Source organism: Psittacula echo (genome assembly GCF_963264785.1).
Source record: "Psittacula echo genome assembly, chromosome: 3".
Lineage (NCBI taxonomy): Eukaryota > Metazoa > Chordata > Aves > Psittaciformes > Psittacidae > Psittacula > Psittacula echo.
The window spans coordinates 45,892,460-45,917,253 of NC_137736.1; positions in this window are offsets into that span (position 1 = coordinate 45,892,460).

Below are 24,794 nucleotides of genomic sequence, written 5' to 3' on the forward strand. Positions count from 1 at the left end.
ATGAAGCGGCTGCTGCTTTTAGTTAATTGCCAACTCTATTTTTCAGTGCTAAACAGAAAACAAATTCTATTCTATTCCCCATAATGAGCCAATTCCAATTAGGGTAATTACCATGGGATAATTGTAGACTACCTATGGTTAATTAGGGCTCCACTGTGTGTTTACAACACTCCAGGGGTGCAAATATTTTATGATAACCACAACTTCATACATTGTAACCACTTAATTTAATATATTACATCATTGTTATTGTGAGGGTGGGAGAGAAAAGAGACAAAACCTTGAAACATAATCACAAATCTGCAACAAGCTCTTTCCCCAGTAGGAAACCACCCTCCCTGACAATGTCATTATGCTGAAAGATTCCCTTTTTTTTAGGTCGTCTTATGTTCACTGACCAGGAGAAACAAGTGCACCATCATCAGCACTTGAACTATGGGGCACCACGCTGGTGGAACAGGAGACACCCACGTCCTCACTCCAATGAAAAACTCTCTTCATGAAACACAAATAATCTTATCAGGATGAAATGGAGAACGAATGATAAATATCTGAAAGAATGAAGGAGGAATGATAAATATGTGCAAGTTTTACTTGCTACGATATGGTGCCGGCTGGTCTCCTTGAAAATGTATTTTTCATTTAGTCATTATTTCATTGAAAATGTGACATCATGAGCAGGAAGAGAGAGCGAAAGCGAGCATTTCATTTCTGGAGAAACACACAGGAAACTCCACCTGCAACTGCAACAGGGATCAAGAATAAAAAGCCCACAGAAACCCCTTAGTTTCTAACTGGCCTCTCAAAAATTTGTCCTACATGCAGAAATTAGCATTTAATAGAATAAACAATATTCCCTAAAGTGTGTCCATGTGTGGAGTGTGAGTAAATGATATGGTTTTCCAGTTGTGTAGTGTAACTCTTAATCTGTTAAAGCCTTTCCTTAAACATAGAGAAGTTCATAATCCTTATCCCAGATAACAGGGATCATGCTTGACCAACCTCATAGCCTTTTATGAGGAAATAACATTGTGGATGGATGATGGCAGAGCGGTGGATGTGGTCTACCTTGACTTCAGCAAAGCATTTGACACAGTCTCCCACAGCATCCTCATAGCTAAATTGAGGAAGTGTGGCCTGGATGATCAGGTAGTGAGGTGGACTGCAAACTGGCTGAAGGACAGAAGCCAGAGAGTTGTAGTCTATGGGGCGGAGTCCAGTTGGAGGCCTGTATCTAGTGGAGTGCCTCAAGGGTCAGTACTGGGACCAGTATTATTTAATATATTCATCAATGATTTAGATGAGGGAATTGAGTGTACTGTCAGCAAGTTTGCTGATGACACTAAGCTGGGAGGAGTGGCTGACACACCAGAAGGCTGTGCTGCCATCCAGCAAGACCTGGACAGGCTGGAGAGTTGGGCAGGGAATAACTTGATGAAATATAACAAGGGAAAGTGTAGAGTCCTGCATCTGGGCAGGAACAACCCCAGGTTCCAATATAGGTTGGGGAACGACCTGTTAGAGAGTAGTGTAGGGGAGAGGGACCTGGGGGTCCTAGTGGATGGCAGGATGACCATGAGCCAACACTGTGCCCTTGTGGCCAAGAAGGCCAATGGCATCCTGGGGTGTATTAGAAGGGGGGTGGTCAGTAGGTCGAGAGAGGTCCTCCTTCCCCTCTACTCGGCCCTGGTGAGACCGCATCTGGAATATTGTGTCCAGTTCTGGGCCCCTCAGTTCAAGAAGGACAGGGACCTGCTGGAGAGAGTCCAGCGCAGGGCAACTAAGATGATTAAGGGAGTGGAGCATCTCCCTTATGAGGAAAGACTGAGGGAGCTGGGTCTCTATAGTTTAGAGAAGAGGAGACTGCGGGGGGACCTTATTGGTGTATATAAATATATAAAGGGGGAGTGTCATGAGGATGGAGCCAGGCTCTTCTCAGTGGCAAACAATGATAGGACAAGGGGTAATGGGTATAAACTGGAACACAAGAGGTTCCACTTAAACTTGAGAAGAAACTTCTTCTCAGTGAGGGTGACAGAACACTGGAACAGGCTGCCCAGGGAGGTTGTGGAGTCTCCTTCTCTGGAGACATTCAAAACCCGCCTGGACACATTCCTGTGTAACCTTATCTAGGTGTTCCTGCTCCGGCAGGGGGATTGGACTAGATGATCTTTTGAGGTCCCTTCCAATCTCTAACATACTGTGATACTGTAATGTAAAAATCAGTTCCTCCCTCTTCACTATACAAGAAAATACCTATGCCTAATACAGTTTTGAGGTGGGTGTTCATTGTAGTTTCCAGCTTTCTCAGTACTTCATGATAAAACAATCTCATTCATCTTTACAGAAAAAGTTTAGCCAAAATCTTGGTATATAACCTTTCTCACAGAACAGATCTAACCACAGAAGCTCAGTTAATAACTCTCATTGCCAGTCTCCTTCAAGATAATCTCCCATTCAAGAGACAACCATGCCAAACGGTGATTTTGTTCTCCATTTAAATTCTTCTGTTCTCTGAATAATGACAGAACTAATTTGGAAATGTCCTACTCAAATACCTCTGATATTCTTCAGAAGAGAAAGCTAGGTTTGCAGCACTACTGGTGAAAGCTTTTTAGTACCCCGTGCCAATACTAACAGGCATTTTTGCTGCTGATTGTCTTCCATTGACTTCCATCCAGGACAATATATCAGACACATATTATTATATATCCCTGAGTATAACTCAGCAGTTAGATGAAATGATTAGGATTACAGACATACATGACAATGGTAATGTTTTATTCACGCCATGCTTCTAACCACCAGACTGTACAAATGGAGGAACTAAATGTGCTTTATCAGCCCCATTTTCTGCGGAAGCAGGAGAAGAGTGGGAGTGCTGTCAGCAATTTGTATCTCCTCTGGAGACAGCCATAGTACTCTTCTTGACCCATAAGCACATTAGTAACTTCAGGCCCCTTATATTCAGACATTGTCTCTGGGTCTAACCCAAACATGAATCACTGTTGGTGACAAAAACACAAGACTTTGGGCAGTCCCTGGCTTGTTACCACCCTCTTATCCCTCATGAAGAATTATTTCAGACTTATTTCACAATTCCTAAATATGGTATAATTATGCTTATAATTCTGGCAGTGAAGAAATCTTCAAAAGCGTGGAATATTTTAAAGTAATGCTGCACTGGCAGCCTGAGCCTGCATGCAGCCTGAAGCCGCACTATTGCCAGCTTTGTGGTGCCCCATTCATCTTCGAAACACCAAATGATGACAATTCATATGAAAACTTTCTGTTACCTCCTAGTTGTTTACATTAATGAACTTCAAACTGATTTGGGGTTTTGCTCATTTTCAAAAGACCTTCCATATCAAATGTTTTAGATGCTTTCTAGAGAGCTGCCAGAAACTACAATCCACCTTTGGCAACTTTATCAACTGAGTTAGGACTGTCTTCAAGAGAATTTAAAAGACACTAAAGATTGAAATTGTGGGACAGCATTAAAAAACCTTAAATCATGTACTGTGTTCTATTTTTAAATTACTATATGTATTCAGTATTCAAACGTGACAGGGTATCTACTGCGCAAGTTGTAGTATTCCTCTGGTTTGTATTTAATTACAAATTAATTAGTTTCAAAAAAGCAGTTATTGTTGCTTCCAGATTTCCATTGCTTTCGATCCAGAGATCTCACAGGTAATTACAATCTCATTTGCTTCCAGGACTGGACAGAAGGCCAACTGCAACTCTGGCATTCTTGGCTATTACACATTAGCAAGAGGCAGGGGCAAAGAAATTGCAGTCATTTGAGTAACTTTACCAAAGGTGGACAGGAGAGGAGTTAACCAGGGTGTAAACAGCTGTCCTTTGTGAAAAAAAAAAACAACCCATACTTCAGGAGAGGTGTGCTGCAGAAAGGCAGAGGTCAGATAGAGGGGATCATGGCTGAAGCATCACAGAGGCTGGTGAGAGGAAGCCCCAGAGACCAGATCCCTGCAATCACCCCTCGCCTTCCCTGAGCATCACTAAACATGTTGTGTTACTGGGAACGTGCTGGTCTTCTGCAACCTCCAGCAGCTCAGGAAACAGCTGGCCAATTTCTTTTTGTTTCCTTGTAGGCTCATACCTGCCTTCCATAAAATGTGAATCTAAATTTCAGCATCTGAAGGTATTTTAATAGATTGGCATTTCTTGGCTGCAGACCTCAGCAACAGTGTTAAATGTGTTTTCTTTTCAATGCCAAAGAAAATGAACAACTGCATTAAGCACTTACAGCTCCATCTTGAATAAGATTAACTAAAGTTACCTGGCAGTCATGGTTTCTATTTCCTCTCCTCATTAAAACTTCAACGTTAATTGTTTGCCACAAGTAAAAGTCTTATGTAAATACACAAGTGATAAGTTGTTTAGTTCAAAGCTAAAACTAGCAATTCTCACAAGAAAGCTGGAAGCTCATGAAGATAATATTCACCTGATCTAATCACATTTCCCTTTCTTGAACTCATCCTACTTTTTAGTAGCTTAAATCACCTCTAAAGGAGAAAAATAATCAATGCACACAGATCTTTGAGGAAAGCAGAATTATTTTTAGATTGCACTTTACGGCTAAAGCTCTGAGAAAAGCACACCATAAATGTGGCATTACACAGGTCTGCTTCAGCGAATTTATCAGCTGCTCATTTCTGAAAGAGCAGGAATAATCGTAATCAATTAAACTTCTGAATAATATACTTCCTTTAAAAATTATTTTATGGCTATACCACAGATAAAGGCCAGTAAATAGTTGAGAAGTTAGTTATAATCTCAAGGGGATAACTGCAGTACACAGCCAATCCTCTTAAAAAATGTCAGGAGGAGGTAGATAATGCTATATGGATCCATTTTTGAAGGACTTTAAAAAATACAGAAAAAAAATCCCAGGAAGGAGGAAGGAAATCTTTATACATAGCAAAGAAATGCTACACAAGAGATCTGGAAAACAATCAGCTGTCATTACTAAGAAGCTATCAGATCATAAGCCCAGGCAAATTCTTCTATGAAAGTGGGTCACAGGTGAACAGATCACACTTATTTGGAATATATGAAGGAGAAAGGGAGACAAGTAGAGAAAAATATGAGGCTGATCCTGTTTTATATCATTGCTGTGCTCAAAGCAATATTAGAATATAAATGCAGAGGACAGTATGGCTTTAAGGTAGCTTCAACTTCTATTTTAAAGGTGACTTTGAAAAGAACAGAAAATGACAGACCCAGAGGAAACAGAAAATCAGCAAAATGCAAGCCCCATGTTCTGTGCTCTCCTGGTCCACATAAGCAAAGCAGGGCTGTACCAATCCATAAGCACTATACACTGTTTCACAAAACACACCCTGGTCAGCCTGCAGTTCCTCTGGACGTGCCCAGGAGCAGACAGTTCTTAATGAGAAATTTCCATTTCAGATCTGACTCTCTTTGGCACCATTTTCAGGCACCTTTGACGGCCATGCCTCTGGAGGCATTAAACCTCTTTCAATCTCTTCTCTTAAGGAGAACCAAGTCCATAAAATACACCTTTCTCCCACATAAAAAGCTGTGAAAGAATAGTACTGAGCATAGCAGGGCAAGGCAATTACAGATAAAGTTGCAAATATGGCCTGTAGTGGACTTCATATACAAGCTGTGCTGACCCATTTTAATGAAAATGCGAGATAGCTGACGGATTACATAATCTCTATACCTCCTACTGCCTGCATGGCTTAACTTGCCAAGCACTCATAGCTGTTGAGCTACTGTTTTCAGAAGGATGGGTGTGGGTGAATTTCATACTCCTTCATGCAGAGTGAAACATTCTCTTTGCTCTCTCCTTCAAGTCATACTGTGCTCTGGCTAAATTGTCAGATGAAGTCAATACTTTTCGCCTTCCGAGGATCTTCCAATTTCCTTGTCTTTCTAAACTTTGCAAACACTCTGTTGCACTTCAGAGCAGATGCCAGCATGGACCTCTACAAGCATCACTTCATTATTTCTCAATTACGCAAACCATATTTCTGAAACTGCTTGGTTAACTTTATTATATCCATAATTTTTTTTAAGGGTTTTTAATTATATCCCCTACCGTCTTAGCTATCCAGCCTTTTAATAGAAAGCAAATTTATAGAATTAATTTCACAACAGGCTAAAGCAGCAGTTGTATTTATGAAAAGACTGAAAAGAATGGGATGGGTTTGTCTATACAGTAACATAGCTTCGAAAGAGAAATGTGAGACATCAACGTGTCAAACTGTGACCACAGTAGGCATTGCAATCATTCTTTAATTTTAAGAAAGAGAAACGACTTTTTAAGAAAGTTGAGAAAAAATCAGTTTAATTCCTTGGTATTTTGATGACTGTTTTATACAGTCCAAAGACAGAAAAAAACTGGGCATGTGAACACTAGTATAAGTCAAATCAAAGAAGTATGTTCATGTAGTGTAAACAGCTAGTGGAGAGGAAAGGTTTTTCTAAGGCTGAGACTCAAGAAGATACAATTTCCATGAAATGGGATCACATAAAGGAGCTGCAGTAGAGCCACAGCAAACTACGTGATGAACCACCTCACTTAGACAGACCTTATAAAAAGGGAGAACAAAATAAATGAAATGCTTCTCCTATCATACTGATGGCTATCGGTGCAGCAGTAAACAATACACCTTAAAAGTTAAAGATGAAATTATTTCAAATCTGTTATGCATGCAGAAAAATATGAGGTTTGTTGATTATTTGCTACTGATGTACTTTTCTTGAGCTAAAGCTCTCATTTTGCTAGTCATGATGGAATATGTCAATGTGAACTAAAACCTGCAGAGAAAAGATCTAAGTAACAACCAGGCAGATTTTATAAAGAGAGTTCATGATCCACTTGTACAAAGCAAAATAGCAAAAGGAGTGATTTGTACTTGATCCTTGCCGAAGATATATGCTATGGAGAACAATTATTATAGTTTAATATAACTATAGGTCATACAGATCTGTTTATGAAGCCACTTAACTCCAAAAGTGGGGGACATCGCATAGCTACAGATGCTAGTCTGCATCGTGACAAATGTGTGAACTATTTTCATTCTATTATACAGCATGATTGATGCAGATCATACCTTGAGCTGTGCTTCAAGATGATGGAGTCATGTAAAGCCATCTGATAAAAACATGGTGCTCAGCACTTAGTTAGATTCACTGCACCTTCAGAGAAGAATCTTTCCAGACATTTAAGAGTCTTTGACCTATAATATGACAGTTGGGTCTTTTCTCCATACATACCATGTGTATTTTCACTTGTGTATCATGTCAGCTTCATAGTCTTGTGCCATTTTCCTTACTTTGAGAAATTCTGCCCTGAAGTTCTTTTCATATGTCATCAAAATCAACTTTCATTACACAATAACCATACCTCAGTCAATCACTTGACCTTTTTTTAGTACTCGCTACTAACAATGCAGTGCTGGAAACCATAGACTATATATGTAGTGATTTGGGAAATCTACCTATGTCCAGACAAAATTATAGTATTGTTAGCTTTAAAGCTGAAGTATTGTGGACAATTGCTGGGTGAATATATATCTATTTTTTAGGTCTGCAGATTTTAGTGCTTTTTTTAGGGGTGGAAATATCCTGTGACAGGGTCTAAGTGAAGCCACCAAAACCAATTTTCTCCTTCAGACAAAAAAAAAAAAAAAAGTAATCTAAAAGAGAGAAAGAAAATTAGTACCCAAAGCAAAAAAAAAAAAAAAAAAAAAAAAAAATTGGAAAGGGAGATTCATAAAACTGCATTAAAATCTTGTACTATCTATGTATTCTACAGCGTTGCAGACTGTCTATTCTAAAGAATTTATTAGCATAATGAGAATCCTCTTAACCAAATTTACAGCTTCTAATGAAATCAGACAATATTTTCTTTGTAACAGTTATTACTTTCTACTGTCTATGCACAGGTATGTACCTCTCCATTTTTATAGACCGTTCAGTACTATATATGACCAACTCAATTCATATAATTTCCAATAACTTGTCCGTAAAGAAGGCAAATGATAAAAGAGGGAAATCCTGTTTCCATTGAAGTCAATGAATATTTCGCTATTGCTTTCAGCACAGGTGGGATTTCCCCATAAAAGAGAACTCAATTTGATTACTCATCAGAGTCACACAATAGTATCAGTATCTTTGCCTGTAGTTTTAAGGGGAAGAGAGATCTTCTTCCAGTCATTTTAAAATTTGAGCTCAATATGATGCCATTATGAAAGTTCTAGGCATTTTCCAAGCAGCTGGGATATTCTAAAGAGGAAAGAGATCAGTGAAGAAGCCAACTAAGATATATTACACAATCTTGTTTTACTGAATTTTGTCTTTGATAATCCAGTGATATATACATCTACTGTCATTGCCATAAAAAGATTTCAACACTACCAATTTGCTACAAATCCCCTACTGGAGTGATATTTTTATTGCCAACACACCCAGCTAATCCATCAGCTGACAGCTAACAGATGACAAATTCAGGTTTCATCAAATGAGGTGATAGAAGGCAAATCATGAGATTAGTTTTAACGATTCCCCTGGTGTTCCTATATATCTCAGTATTTGTCAAGTGTATATTTGTGCTGCTGAGGATGAGCCACTTAAATCAAATTCACCTTCCACTGTTTTTTCTGTATTCCTGCAAGGACAAGTGCAGACTTCTGCTTTGATGTGAAATATGTAAGAAAAACTCTCTGGTCTCAGTAGTGGGGAGCATGAGATTGATAGAAAGGAGTGCACTCGACCACCTGAGCTCTAGTGTAGTGCCCAAGAGGGTCAGTAATGAACTGGACAGTCTAGCTGCAGGTAATGTGGTATGGTCTTCAATTATGCTCTGTTTCACCTTTTCTGTAGCTTCTAATTCCTCCTTTGCCAAGCAGCAAGCTGAACTGGAAGACACAACTAAATTAGATGCAAGCTGATCTTATCGATAGACATACAGGTGAAATTGCTGTAGCAACAGTGCAGCTTAAGATGTCCCACTGAACTCTGCCTGCAAAAAGCAGAATAAAAATTGAGACTCTAACTCCCAGCACTGAAGGGCATCAGTCATGTAAGTGCCTGATGTGTGTTAGCTCAAGGGATAAAACCTGAGAGTGCAAAACCTGGAAGCAGTAAAACATACACTGCATGACTCTCCAGGTAGCAACAGCAACTCTAGAAGTCTCATCAAACTATCCTGTAAAATGGCATTGAATTTTTGGTACCTTGCTGCACAGATTAGCAAAAGTAATATGGTGAAAAACAGACATGTAGACAGTCTGACAAAGAGAGTAAAAATAAGCAATAAGGATAAATTTGTGGAGAGCATGGAGAGGAAAAGATTTGCACTCCAGAGACAGAACGTAGGTATGCTAAATGGTACAGAGCAATGAGCTTAAAATGCTAGTTCTGTAACATGGAAAAGAATATTTGGGTTTAAAATCAGTCTGGCTTCCAACATTTTTCAAAACTTATTAAACAAGACATATTATGGCAACCCTGAAAAAATACTTTCATTAACATGCAAGTAAAAACGATGACCCAACAGGATCAGCCATTGATAATTCATCCAGTTCTGTTATATATCCCTGAAGTAGTATATAACATCCCTTACATGTTCTAGAAGTCTGACATCATGTGATAAATACTACTAGAAACAAAATGAATGGATCAATTAGCCATACATAGCTCCTTATTATCTGTGTGCATTTTCAGCTTTTTATAACATGAAAGCCATAAAACTGACAAAGCCCATTTCATAGATATTTATGGGTAGATGGTCCATTAAGAGAAAAGAACTGTTCGCTGCATTCTAGGATAATATGGCTTACATTTAGCAAATCCTACATTTTACACTTTTCAATATTCATACAAATACTATGCATCATCAACAGTAGGGACTTTATTTAAAACTGTAATGGCTTTATAAATAAAGGATATAATTTTATATATCTTAAATATATGAGTGTTTGTGCATATATATATGCATGTATATATACACCTGTATAAATCTTATTCTGTTTCTTCATAAGAAAGGAACCATTTACGATGTCTGAGGCAGAATTCAGCCATGTTAGACTATTTCTGTGCTTCCTGTAAAATTTATTTCCTAATGGTTAAATAAATAAATTATACTTTAATCTGACTGAGTCAGTATTTAAACAACACTTCACTGTGGACAGTTGATTTGTTCTCTTTTCTTTATTGTTGTTAATTTGATTTATTAGAGACTGGGAAAATGTGCCAGAGGGAGAGTTAGGCAAGAGTAATTGTGTGTTGATCCCAACCGAGCTGCACTAATTCTGGGTTCCTCACTCAAAGTTGCTGATGCCTGATAACCAGCAAGCAAAAGGTAAGATATTTCATCTGTATTCTACAATTTGGCTGACTTTCATAAAAATTAACAAAAGATTCAAGCAAGGAAAATTAGCTGTTTAAATGCAGAAGGAAAGGTGCCAAGTAGGCAAGTCTCTTCCAGATAGACATCAGTACAACCCTCAGTGGTTACTAATTCAGTCTACAGCAAGAAAAGTAGTTCCTTGGCTAGGAAGAATAGTCCTTTTGCCATCTTTCTTGCATTTATAGGATCAAAACACAGCCCAAGCGTTCAACCAAACAGATTTAGTTTGGTCCATTATGTCTCCCAATTCAATCAAGAATCTACAATTAGTATAACTTCTCAATTAGATTCTCCTGTATATCATCCACAAGGCACTGGGGAGAAGAGTTGAAGACCCAAGAGGAAAACTGACTGAAATCCCTGAATTAATATTAATAAAATGTAAAACTATAGCAGCATCTGCCTCCTCTGTCTCTCATTTTTCTGTTAGAGATGTACCTGAGCAGTCCCAAGGGCTTAAATAGGTGGAGTTGGCTCCTCTGGCTTCCCTGACAGCTGATTATTTTGCAGTCATTGCGGCATCTGATGTTTTTAAAACTGGCAGGTTTTGTTAAGAAACAGATGGGTATTTTATGCCTCCAGTTTGCTTTCACTAGAGTGCAACTCACTGTATTATTTTCCAAACTGGAAATGGTGATTGACTATGACCAGGGGAAAAGCGGATTTGGGAGAGTCTCAGAAGTGCCATGGGTTCAGCAGCAAAAAGCAACGAGCAACTTTAAAAGATAATAGAAATGACCATGGAATATCAGTTGCCCGATTGCCATCTATTAGAGGAACCCTGATAAGGAAAACTGCTTAGAAAGCACTTTGAAATCTTCCACTGGTAGCACAAACTGTTATTACTATTATAATTTCCCTCCCTCCTGCAAGTTGTATGGCTTAGTCACCAAAAGTCAAAATGACTCACTGAATGGGCATGTGTTTGTGCCTGATCATAGGCACAGAGAAACCTCAGAAGATCCCTGGTTTTAGCAAGGAAACTGAGGAAGGAATTGGTCTGCCGGTGCTGCTGTGCTTGCAGCACCCCTCACAGACACCTGAAGCAAAGTGCAGGGGCTCAAAAACTGCTCTGGAAAAGCTTTGTGGTTTTGTTTCCATCATTGCATGTCCCTGAGGGCTGAACCAAAGTACCCGAAAGAGAGGAAACCCAGAGCGGGGCCTCTCCCAGGACAAGCTCTCAGCACTCATGCCAAGCTGAGCCACTCAGACCCAGATGGTCTCATTTTGATTACAGGCATTGGACTCAGCATGGAGAACCCTCAGAGGATGGCTCAGCCAGCCTGTGACAAATGAATGCTAGAAATAGGCTCAAATAATTCTTTCCCTGTCTCTCCCAACCCTCTCATTGCCGTTTTTCCCTGTGTAACAGGCACCCTGCACTGGTGTCCATGCACAGCCATCCCTATGCCACCCTGGGTGCAATCCTTATTCAAGGACAGCATTGCTCCCACTGGGAAAAGCAGGTTGGGATGCTCTAGCTTAAGGCCAGGTACAGGTGACCTGAAGGAATTAATTGGCTAGGAGATATCTTGGGAAACAATGAGGGACCTCGAGCTGAGAGGTAACTCAGGTCCAACATCTGTATCCAGGAGGGCAAACAAATGAGACTTTCTTTGGCATTGGCAAGTGTGCCCCTTGGCAGTTCTTAGACAGAGCTGGCCAAATACTCTGTGTGAATACATTAATAAAATATGCTCTGGTATTCCTAGCAAGATGTCAGCAAGTTATTGTTCTTTAAATGCTGCAATAACATTCATGCATGAGGAGCCCAACACTGAATGGAAGTTTCACCGTTGGCCTAACTTATCCTTGCTTCGAGTTCCCTGATAAAAGAGGATATACAGCAGGCATTAATTGATCCTGGTATTTCCAAGTGCTTTGGACATGAACGCAATTGCTTTTTTTGACAGGAGAAGGAGTGTGACTTACATAAGAACAAGGAAAGGACATACCCTCTTGCAAACTAATAAGTACATTGTGTGCCAAGACAAAGGCTGCAGGAAGAGGAGGCAGCATACATAGCTGGGATCTTCAAACGATGTCCTTGGCCATGCTTCTAATGTGCCCTTGACCATGCTTTCAAATGCACATATAAACTGAACACAACTGAAGAAATCTGCCACTGCAAGGCTGAGTGAAGCACGATGCTGGAGGAGCAGAGTGCAGCCCTGGCAGGGCTGTGCAGAGGGCACCCTGGTAAGAGTAGGTTGGACGAGCCTGTGCCCTTGCTCGCTCTGTGGACTGTCTGGGTGTGTGGAACACATGGGAGTTCAAGCTCACCTTCAGCAGTGCATAGGCTGTGCTTGCTCACAAGTGAGCTCTGCTTCCATTCCCATGAGCAGATAGAGACTGGAAGGGAAAGGGAACATTGAAGCTCCTCTGCAGGAGAAGGAAGGGAGGATGCACAGTCCCTTGGGTGCAAATGGGCTTTTCTGCAGGATTCTCACATCTTCTTGTAGATTCATAAACGTGACCATCATCTGCACTTTTTTGCGTAAGAGCATTAATCCCAACAACAGAATAAGCAGAAGACACCTTACTTTGCATTTTTCAAAGTAGGAATGACATGCCAAGAATATGCACGTGAACAACTATTCAAGAAAAAATACAGGAAGCTTTGCCAAATGCTGCACATCAGGAAGCACTTTAATCCACACGACCAAAAAACATTGCATTCATCAGTACTTTCATGATAACAGGCTTTCCTATGCTTGAACAGCTAAAATACATTGTTACATCTACAAAGGGACTGGTGACAGCTCTTTTGCACTGTATTTCCTACACTTCATCTGATAGATCATTTCCCACAAAGGTGCTTCAGCTGATCCAGGCATTTATACATACATATGAGATGATAATAATTCAGTATTGCAAACTGAATTTTGCCTTCCATGATTACCTATATCGTTTGAAAATTAAATGAGTTTGTAAGTCGTGCTGCATTACAGTTCTTCAAACCCAAAGCTGATGTAAATCTTCATTAACTTTACTTTAAATAACAAAACATAAAACTGCCACCTAGAAGCAATACCTGTCTTTTTCCTCACTTGACCATCTAGCTTTTGAAAGAAAATACAATTAACTAGCAATTGAAATATTAAAGCTTTAAAAAACATGAAATGAAAGAAGGATATGAAAAAAACTCCTTGCAGATATTTCTCAAAAGCAGATGCACATTTAGCATCCTGTGTGGGGCAATGTGTTTTGAATGAAGTTTGCAATGTAATTTACTTCTAGATCACATCTGTACCCATCAAAACGGTTAACCAAAAAGTCTTCCTAATCTAAAAAGCCATGTGTCTGGGACATAAATGCTCTCATGAAGAAGAGAGGACATCCTGAGTAAGGACTCATAAAGATGACTACCAGACAGAAAACTTTCCCAGGTTTGGTTTCTCCCAGGCTTCACAAGCAGAGAAGCAGGGAACAACAGCAGCTGTGAACACTGTCCTGTTTCCACCAAGCCCAGGAAATGGTTGCAGCAGGGTGGGTTCACATGTGGTGTCACTGGCCATGCAGGGCATCTGATCCCCAGATGGGATGAGCACATTTTGATTACCAAAGGCAGGGAGTCCTTAGGGAGGGATAGGATGTCACTGTGGAGACCCCATAAAGTATGTTTAAAGTACATTTCTGGCAAATGCCATCACCACCATTGCCAATGTGGTGAAACCTGCAGAAGAGGCCTGGGAGACCTTCCTTGGTGAAGAGGAGCCTTGCAAGAGATCTGTGGTGGGTCTGATGAGACCCAAGAGAAGCAGTTTTCCATTTGTCACTCTTCCAAAACTTCCCTACCATAAGAATTCAGGGAAAACAGCTTAAAAATTTTCATTACAGACCATCAGAAGGTTGCACAGGCATTTCTACACTGGTACAGGAAGGGTGAATATAAACAACAGTGATTTTTTTTCCTCTTTCAGCCTTTGCCATCATAATGAAACTACAAAAAGTACCTCTTCTACTGAACAGCTTCTTACGTAGGGTGATTTAGTGTTATTGCATGAGGCACCTGGAGATAGTAATTAGAGCCCAAAGGCAGATATACTCTTATATACCCTGTTCAAGGCCATAATTAACTAAATTAACCAAATCCTGATTTGGCACAAGGGGAGGAAGCTTTTCATGACACTTCCGTGACTTTATAGTGAGCGTGGTGGTCCCCAGCACCATCCCCAGCTGCGGTTTATTGGCTCCACTGTCAGACATGGTGGGGGGCGAGGAAGGACTGCCAGCAGTGAATGATGGGAAGCTTGATTCCTGTCACTTGCCAAATTTCCCAAGTCTGAAGACAGGACTGTCTGCACAGGGGCACCCATCCAGGGCTACAAAGGCATGCAGAGGAAGAAAAGCGGAGTGGGATGGCAGCAGCACTTAGTACAATGAGAAGCGAAGTGTCCCATCTCCCTAGGGTGCTGGCAGGGGGATAGCTCTGCTGAGGGCAAGCAGCTGGGATGTGCTTCCCCCTGGCTTGGGGAGGGGGGCACAACTGTCCCTGGTGGGCAGCTCCACACTGCCCCTTGTCCCCCTGCTCTGGGGAGGGCTTCGCTGAGGAGTAGCACTTTGCTAGAAAATGCCACTTTTCTACTGGGTTTGTTCTGCTGAGGAGGAAGAGAGTGTGTGTGGTCTCCTGGCTTACGAAACGCTCAGCGTTTTATTGCTCCTTAGCTTTAGCGTAACTGAATTGCAGCAGCTTGTCTGCTGGCTGGGCCAAGCGTGTCTCAACTTGCAAAAAGGAAATTAACACTGAGGGTTTTGAGCTAAGACCATTTCTTAGGGTAAAGCTGAAGTGTTTTGACACATTTAGCTAATTTTTGCTGTAATCTACAGTGGAAAAGAACCCCTTCATGTTAACCCATGAGCAGCTAATATCCACTACCACTGCTATTTCTTCCTGAATCCTCTCTCACTAAAATTTTGCCACTGGCACCAGGAGTGCCACATAAGAGGCCAGGAATCCCTGAGGATTTCAGCACATGTTTATTCATACTCGAAACATCAACTTTCCCTAGTGGGGACAAGCCTTCAGCTAGGCCAAAGCATTCATGAGCAGTAGGTCTGGAGGGAACACAAAGAGCTTTGCTTCTATAAGCCACTGCAGCTGGACTGCCTGAGCTGTGCTGAGCATTAATTGGCTTTATTTAATTTATTTCTTTATTTTAGGAAGGGCTAATGAAGTTCACATAAAAACTACAGCGATGAGCTATCTTCACCAGGCAAATCCATTAAGCATTCAGAGGGGTTTAAAGGTATGAAGCTAACATCACTGACAGAATATAACCCAAAGAGCAGGCTGCATTTTCATCTTTAAGGTATTGATTGTGGCTGTTACTGTTCTTAGAGAAACAGTCAATGCCAGTAAAAAGCCACACTACATTACAGTTTTACAATTGAACTATCAAAATGATCCTAAAAAAAAAGAGCTTATCGTTTACCAATAAAACACCAATACTTCAAAGTAATAAAAGAAATAATAAGCAACATACAAATCTAAACCTACCCATTTCAGGGAACCACATTTGAACAGCAAGGGAAAGGTCACGCGGTTATACACAATCTGTTCCTTGGCGAAATTTATACTAGCTGGAGAAGAAACTACAATCATACCTCACTACATGGGATGGGGAAAGACTCTTCAGCTGCTCCATGAAGGATGAATAAGCTTGTGCTTTCTGTAAACCTTTGAGGTCCATCTTCAGTACAGTACTATCATGAGTGTACATTCTCTGTGAAGTATGTCCTATGTCTATCTTATGGCTCCTGAGGGTTTCTGCTGCAAGTCAGAAGCTCATGCTGCCGGTGCTGTTCTGGGAAAGAGTTAGAGCCTGGATCCCCAGGCCAGCCCACTGGAACAGTGAGCTCCTGCACACAGAGGGGCCTATCTCCTGACAAGTAGTTTAATGCCACCATTACAGGTTGGAGCTTCCTGAAGGATGCAGCAGCTTTATCCAACAAATTACAATCTGCTAACCAATCAGAGAGGTCTTTCAGCCAGACAAGTGTCACACAAACTCTTTGCAGTGGAGTTAATAGTAAGATCCCTTCAGCATTCAGGCTACAATTGACTACTAGGAAGAAATATTGATTACTTAGAGGAAAGTAATTATTTCAATCAATCAACAGAGATGTCATCGTGGTGGGTTAGGGTCTGCCTGAAGCTGCAAAATGTCTTTCAAACAAATGTCTACTCCTTGCCACTTTGAAATTCCTTCTGAACCAATCTGTGCTAGTGTTTTCACATCTGGCTCCACTAAACAGATCTCTGGGTGCAAGCACATGCTGGCTGATTTGGCTTTATTGCCTCCAGAAAGAGAGACCAAACCAAATTAACTGGCTTTACTCTGGACTTGCCTTTTTGCAGGTGACAATAGAAAGGGCTGCTCTGGGAAGAGCCAAAGGTTGATGTCTTCATTGCAAACCTGGAGACAAGATTCCTGGAGGCAGAGCACTGCAATGAGACCTGGTTCTAGCCTGGCTCACAACAGATTTTCCTATTGCATCTACAGTCCCCTAAGTCAGGTCTTGACCAGTAAAAGTGCAGCATTCAACTACTCCAGCAGCACCCCAAGAGCTGAATACCAAACTCTCATAGTTTTATCAATACAGCTCTTTCAGTTTTCCTTCCTCCATGATAATGAGGTATTCAGGCTTTACCTGGAAATAGTTGCCTTTAATACCCAAGGTTGCTTTTGATATTGATCTTTGAGCTAATGGCTCCTTCTACCACTTACCTAATTCAGATGGGAAATTACTCATGCATATCATGATCAGCTCCTAGAGACCTGTTCAGATACAGGTGAAGTATTCATGGCTTATCTTGGGTTGAGGGGTTATCTCAACTATTCAAAGCACTTCCTTGTTATTACAACATTCGTAAGTCTGATTCTGTATGCTACTAATTACATTTTAGTTGTACATAGTCTTACTATGTATCATTAAACAATCTCTACCATTACTTTGGCTTTTCATAGAGATTACACATGACACATAGACATTACAGGTGATAGACATTGTCAAAGGGCTTTTAGTCCAAGCAGCTTCCACTCCACCCTACCAAAGCACAGGACACTACAGTGTCATGCTGACTGCTTCAGAGATGAGGAGATGATACCTGTGAGAGCCACAAGTATGACGTCTGCAAACACTGATCTTCTGCTTTGATAACTGCTCTGCGGTTGCTGAGACTGGTATTGCCTGACTATATTCAAAACAGAAAGGAATTAATTTTTCTCCTTTGCTCAAAAGTTACAAGAAAACTTAGCTTGTAACAGATTTTCAGCATAATCAAATGCTAATCATAAATAGAAGCCTGAGTACATGAGCCTAATTATTCTACAGGGATATTTCTCCCAGATTATGAAGTGCAAAAAGCAGTCATGCTGCCTGGCTCCAATTCTAAGCTAAACTACTCCAGCAAATACTGCTTCATGATTCTGAATCCGCTAACATATTTATATTGTTTACTGTATGATTTCCTATGTCCTTTCTAATCAAGCTGAGAAAACTGACACACACAGACCTGGAAAAAGACTTTTAGATTTTACATTTAAAATGTGAGGATACTGAGACAATAAACAAGAGTTTAAGTTTGTGAGATATTTTGTTGTCAAGTTACTTTCAGAAGTTTATCTCTGAAACTTTGAGTTCCTGAAATTAAACTGTTTGGGGCTGCTGGGAAAACATGAGGGACAGAGAGGGCATCCTTGAGCCAGAGGAACAAGAGGGTTGTGCTGCTTGACTCTACTGCTGCATCCCAAGCAGCAATGTGCACCCTGCACCCCACACTAACCCAATTGCCAGCTTTGGATCCCTTCAGTTGTGCTTCACCAGAAGGTATAGCTTTTGTCAAGTCACTTCCTTTGGCATATTTTAGGCCATTTCCATGATGTCTGGAGACCAAGACTAGCTTCAGGGCAGGTGAAGCCAGCAGGCACGTGCTAGGGCACCAAAACCAGCACCTGACTGCTGGCCCCACTTCAGGCTCTGCCTCTCCACAAACCATGGGCACCACTTATGTAGAGCTATACCTATTATATCTGTAATACTAACAATGGCAATATGCATTATATTTGGGCTGCAAAGGTCCAAGGAATATCAGTCTTGATAGGCCATAGGCTAGAATGCCACTTCTTCAATGGTCCTCTAAGATCTCTACTAGTATTAACTCTGTTTAACAGCTATGTATGGGTTGTTTGTGAAATCTGCTGGTGACCATATATTTTCTTAACCCAATCCAAAACTAAACTTTTGCTTTACTTGGCATTTATTTTTATCATTCCCATTCCTTTTTCTACATATGAGGTGTAGCTTGTCCCTAGGGGTTCATACTTTCAAAAAGCTGTTGTATGTATCCTAGGAGCTCTGACAAGGGAAGCTGCATTGATTTGATGCATATTCAGGAGGCAAATACATAAGAGGAAGAAGTATTTGGCTCCTGAATACCCCAGCTTTTCAAGTATTGCATGATGTGGTCTTCCCACTTGTCAGGCCCAACTGGCAGGCAGAGTGGTCGGGTCACTTGCACGACATAGTCATAAGCCAGAACTGTTAGGCAGAAGTGCAGTACTTTCAGCACCAAAGCCACAAAAAAGATAAACCCCCAAAAGAAAAAGGAACAAACACAGTTTATTTCTCTGCAACTTCACCTACTAATAACTATGCAGTGCTATCACATTAGACTGCTTCCAATTTTAAAACTTATTAAATAACTTTCACAGTCTGCAAAATTTTCAGCACTTCAGACAGAACCTGGGCTGTGTCGTCTTCATTTTGATCATCTTCAGAAGCTGGCTGAGTCACTGAGATGTCAATCTAAAAGGAAACTGCTGTTAAAAGATGTGTAGATATGACACTAAGGGACATGGTTTAGTGGTGGACTTAGCTGTGCTACATTTACGGTTATCTTAAAGGTCTTTTCCAAACTAAACAATTCTATGATTCTTCGAGCCGCTGCATCCCATACAAATGTTTATGCAACTTCTCAAGGGATCTCAGAAGGAAAGATGATATTGCAGATATAAAAAAAGAACAAACAGGAAGCCTCTCTACAGTACTTCAAGCACATGCAAAGAAGGAAAGGATTGTTAAAGCCCACATCAAGAAAATTCTGGCATTATGGTGAAAAATAAAATAAACAGAGATAAAATCTAGAAGCCAGAACAAGAAACAAAAAAAAAAAAATAATCCAAACCCACAAAGCTGCTTGCACACATTAAAAAAAGAAAAAGGAGAAAAAAAAGCAGGCACTTGAGATCAACATTCTAATCAAACCTGTCTGAAGATCATGACATTTGCTGCCTGCTGGCACTGGCCCTTTTATGAATCATCAATTGCAAAAGCTGAGATTTAGTTTAAAAATAAGCTGCAAACCTTATTTTTTCCCCCCCATTCTGCTCTCCTCATGGAAATGCTTGTTTTTCAACATGATACTGACACAGGTAAACTGAAAGACTCCCTTACACAGTGGCTCATTTTGATATGTATTAATTACTCTAAAACTATTCTCTTGTCAGCTCAAGAGTAGTGTGTGCAGGTTACAAAATAAAATTCATTCATGAAATGTCCCTGTCACTCACTCACTGTGAGTCTCTCAAAGACATTACCCGTGAAAACAAAATAATGTACAGCTGTGCCAAGTTACTGTTTATTTCCATAGCAGCTATGTGCCAAAAAACCAAAAAAGGTATGTATTGTCAACATGAAACACTTCCCTTCTGAAAAAGTTAGAGTCATCATAAAGGGACAATGGAAGCAACAACACTGCTTGATAACATAGCCAAAGTCTCCTAATGAGACAACTCTGACTTCATAGAATCCCTGTACTGATCATAAGATTAGTCATTCGGAACTGGACCAAAGCCATCCAGTCAAGCATCTGATTGTGAACAACAGCAAATATAAGAAACGTTACAAAAGCAGGTCAAGATACTCTCCCAGAATACTCTTCCATCCCAGGAGCTGCCCTAGACAATCACTTCCTCAGCCAGAGGTGCATCTTTAATCTCAGCATTAAATAGGCTTTGGTGTTTTATTGGTTGTAGGCTGTTTGGGATTTTTTTTTTATTATTTATTTCCATGAATTTGTCTAATCAGTTTTTCAACCAATGTAAATTTTTAGTACCTAGAATATCCCCAGGCCTGGGTCCTACAAATGAGCTGCTGCTTGGTGATTTCCTTGGATGCATCCTCTTATTTTAGAACAAAATCCTTCCTTATTGATTTCCATCCCTTACATGATTTTTTAGCTCTCTTTCATATCTCTGAGTCAATTTTTTTTCATAGCTAGAGTCCTTGTATGTTTTATTTTTTTTGTACTGAGCCTATTTCATACATATGATTGTCCTTGTCACTCTACTATACTCCTTTTTTTGGTCTTATTTTATACATATATGTAGTGATATGAGGGATAAAAATGTCCACAGTATTCAAGATATGGTAGCCTAATATTATTTTATGGATTGTTCTCCTTTATTCCCTATTAATTTGCTTCATGTTGACTGCCATTCAGCACCACGCTGACATTTGTACAGAACTTGCTGTTATAACTTCAGAATCTTTGTAATAGATAATAGCTTTTTCAGAGTTTGTAATTGCATATATTAATTAGGATTTCTCTTGTGAACTCTTCATAGTTTCATATATTCTCTTCCCCCACCCTGCCTTGTTACTCAGTATCACAAGACATTATAGCAACTCCTCATATTTTGCTAGCTTTTGCTTTTTACACCAGGAAGAGTTCACAACAGGAACTGGACTGTCACTTCATTTTCCATCCCTTTTCCATTCATTTGTGAATGTAATGAAGAGCAGGGCTCCTCAGATAAGTCCCTGTGGGACCTCAGTGGTAAATTCCCTCTGGTAAGAAAAGTTACCTACTTATTCTTTTAATCGGTTGCATATCCAAATCAGCACTGTCCATCTTATCTCAATCTTACTTTCTTTAAGAACTTCTGGTGAATGATCTTGTCAAGTGCCTTTCAGGAATCCAAGGAGATATCAGCTGTATCTCCTGTATCAAAGTGCTTGTTTATTCCTTCAGAGAAATCTGATTAACTTATGAGGAGTTAATTCCCTTCACAAAAATCATGAATAATCTTGCCCAATGTGACATTTCTGCCTATATATGTGGTACTTCTGCTATTTTATGAATGACCAAAACCAGTCTGTAATCTTCTAAAACCCCTGCAACTCCTTTCAACAAAGGGCATCATCATTTGCCGTATTTCCATTCCTCTGGTATCCAGGTTATTGGCTGTAGGTGAGAGATAAATGGCTGTGTACTACAATTAGTAGGTTTTTTCACATTTGCATCTCTTTAGAGCTCTCAGGTGAAAAATGCAGTTGTGCTGGTAACAATATGTTAAGTCTCCATGCAGTGGCCACTTAGGGCAATCTGTCTTTTCATGGGTTCGCCATTGCCAAGGCTTAGACCTCCAAAACAGCTTAGGTCTAGGACATTCTGAAGTCATTCTTCATTCCTATGAAAGTAATTGAAATGAGAGTTGTGAAAAGGTCAGGAGAGTAAAAAAACCCTAACAACATGTCACTGGAAGACCACATCAGAATGCTCCTTTCAAAGGCTGGACATTTTAAAGCTCCTTATTTAGCTTCCCATGACACTCCTTGAAAAGCTTTGTGGATCAGCAGAAGAGAAAAGCAAGAACCTATGCTCACAACAGCCTCTCTTTCTGTTCAGTTGTGTTTCTTTTTCTGTCTACACTCTCTTGGTTCAAAAGGAATGAACAAACAAAAGTTCATGGTGCATAGGCATGTGTTTTTATAAGTAGGATGAGCCCTCATGAAATAAATCTTCTGTAACAAAGGCTTTTAGACACTGGGACTTTTTATACATAGCTCACATATAATTTAGTAATGAGTAGTTACTGATGTAGTTAGGCAGTTGTGGACCCAATTATCCAATTACTGCAACTGCCTGCACAAACAGAGTAATTGTACAGCGAACATGTTCACGTACTTGGCACTTATGCTTTCATAATCCTGACATTACCCTTTCAGTGCTATGCCAGAGTAGAGATGGTTCAACTTGTTTATTATCACCTCTGTCCTTAGGGAAGTTTTAGCACATGTTTTGGGGAGAACACATTCTGGTTTTTCACAGAAGGCAGCTAATGATGGAGCTATCACAAGATACCTGGCAAGCAAGAACACTAATTCTCTCAAACTCAGATAACACTGAAGTTAAATTTGTTGGCTTCTCTGAGCTTCCTATTCTCAAAGTTCTCTTTTGTGATAAGATAATTCTGCTCCTTATAGATGGTAAAAGTCATAGCAGCCTCATTATCCAGAAATCTGCATACAACAGAAATAAATCCACAGTGAAAACCGAGTTTTCTCCATGGCCTAAATGGAATAATAAAGCTTAGTGCATGCCACAAAATACAAACCCAGATCTCACTCAACAAATTTCAGTATTCTTCATGTTATTCATCTTGACTCTCGGGTTTAGTGTGAGAAGACAGAGGTACATCTGTCAAGTCTGTGCCCATGTAACAGCAGTATAAAGAATTAAGCAAACTTTTCTTTAAGACTCAAGTTCATGTGCAAAGCTAAATAATAAGAGTAAATTGTATGGGCAGTTGCAAATAAATTGGATCAAAATTCCATGCCAAGAGGAGTGGGACACATATTCTTCCACAAACTGAAGCAATGCATTTCCCTTCACACTTGTATTTCTGACTGTGAATTGCTGTGTAGGAAGTCTAATGGCTTGGGACAATTACTGAATAAAATGACACTGCAGGAAAAGAGATATTCTTCGTGGGTTGTAGCAAAGGTAAAATCACAGATTGTTCTAAATTGCTTGCATAGAACATACCTTGTAAGTATAAAATCTGTGAGGGTTTTTTGCCTTGATACAGCTATATTCTTACAGTGTTAATCTTTCTTCCTGTTAATCTCCTGGATTCCCACAGTGCATAACTCTCTTCCATTTGTCCCTTATCCTAAAGAGTAGTTGATCAGACTCCAGGGCCATGTTTATCTTGCTGGAGGCTCTTAGGACCAGCTGCCAAAGCCACAGTTAGTTCCTAGCACACATGTGTGTAGCTTGTCAGCACGCACATGTAACAGCATATGCCTTCCAGAAGACAATGATACTAATCTTAACCTAGAATTAGGTTTTGTTTGGTAGAATAACACATGGAGAACCAGATTACACCATAACCAAATACTACGATATTTCAATAAATGGTTGAACTTCAGGCCTATTTTGGGTTTTGTAGACTATTAGCACAGCAGCTGCTTGTAATATAAGCTCCAGTTTATCTACACCCTCCCAGTACTTAGTGGTTTGGATACTCCTTTTGAATTTAGTCCCATCTCTATTTTTAAAAGCTCATTTATTGAATAAGTGCAGCTGAAAGACCAAGAAATCTCTAGGCTTTGAATGGATGGATTAGATTAAAGTGTTGGGCATAAGACACGAAAATTTCATTCAATTATACAACTTCCGCTGCACATCAGTGTTTTCAACACTGTCATATTTAGAATCTGTTTAGCTGCAATATTATTAGAAACAGTAGTTGAACATTACTTATGAAAGAAAAGCAAAATAATGTTACCAATTTGTGAGCCAGAAATGTCTACCTCCTACTGAATGAGAACTGTCAAATAATAAAAAGCCCTTTGAAATCTATAAAAAGACTCATGTAGCTAAGTATGTTCAACAAACCTTTGTAATTCCCAACAAATTCAAAAAGTAAACTCAATAAACAACAAATTGCTAAGTACATGTCAGAGATGGGAATATTTAATTCCAGGAAAACTTACCAGGGTTGAGAAAGTTTGCATTTGGGTCAAGATACATTGTTAAGGATAAGCTTTATTCCCTTGAACTCCCAAACACGCCGCCTCTCCCTGAGAGGCTGCAAGAGCCCCAGAAGGGAACCACAAAGGCTTCTCTGCACAAGTGTCTTTAGGAAGAGAAAGTGTTAGTAGGCCTGACAAGGCTGAACTAGCTTATTGGGAAACTGAGACAACCATCTGCTGGAAGGGAAGTTCAAACCCAATGCGGTGATGTCTTCTGAAACTGGGAAGTAGAAAAAGAGCAGCAACGAACTACTGAAGCTTGAGCCACTGGTAACAGCACTGCCTCACAATAAACAGGGAGCTTATTAGAAGTTAATGTCTTGGAAAGAAGCAAGACAAGAGAAGCTTTCTCTTTCCTGAAGCATAGGTGTCTCTAGCTGGATTTGGACATATGGATGTGCTCTCTGCCTGTGCATAATTTTTACTGTTAATTTTGAAATTTAAGTCAATGCACAACTCTTGAGAAGCAGAAGAGGTCAGGGTTTTTTTACTTGCTGTTGAATTACTAAGTTGTAGACTATGGAGGTGTTAGCCTCTTTAATAATGGGTATCCCTTTCT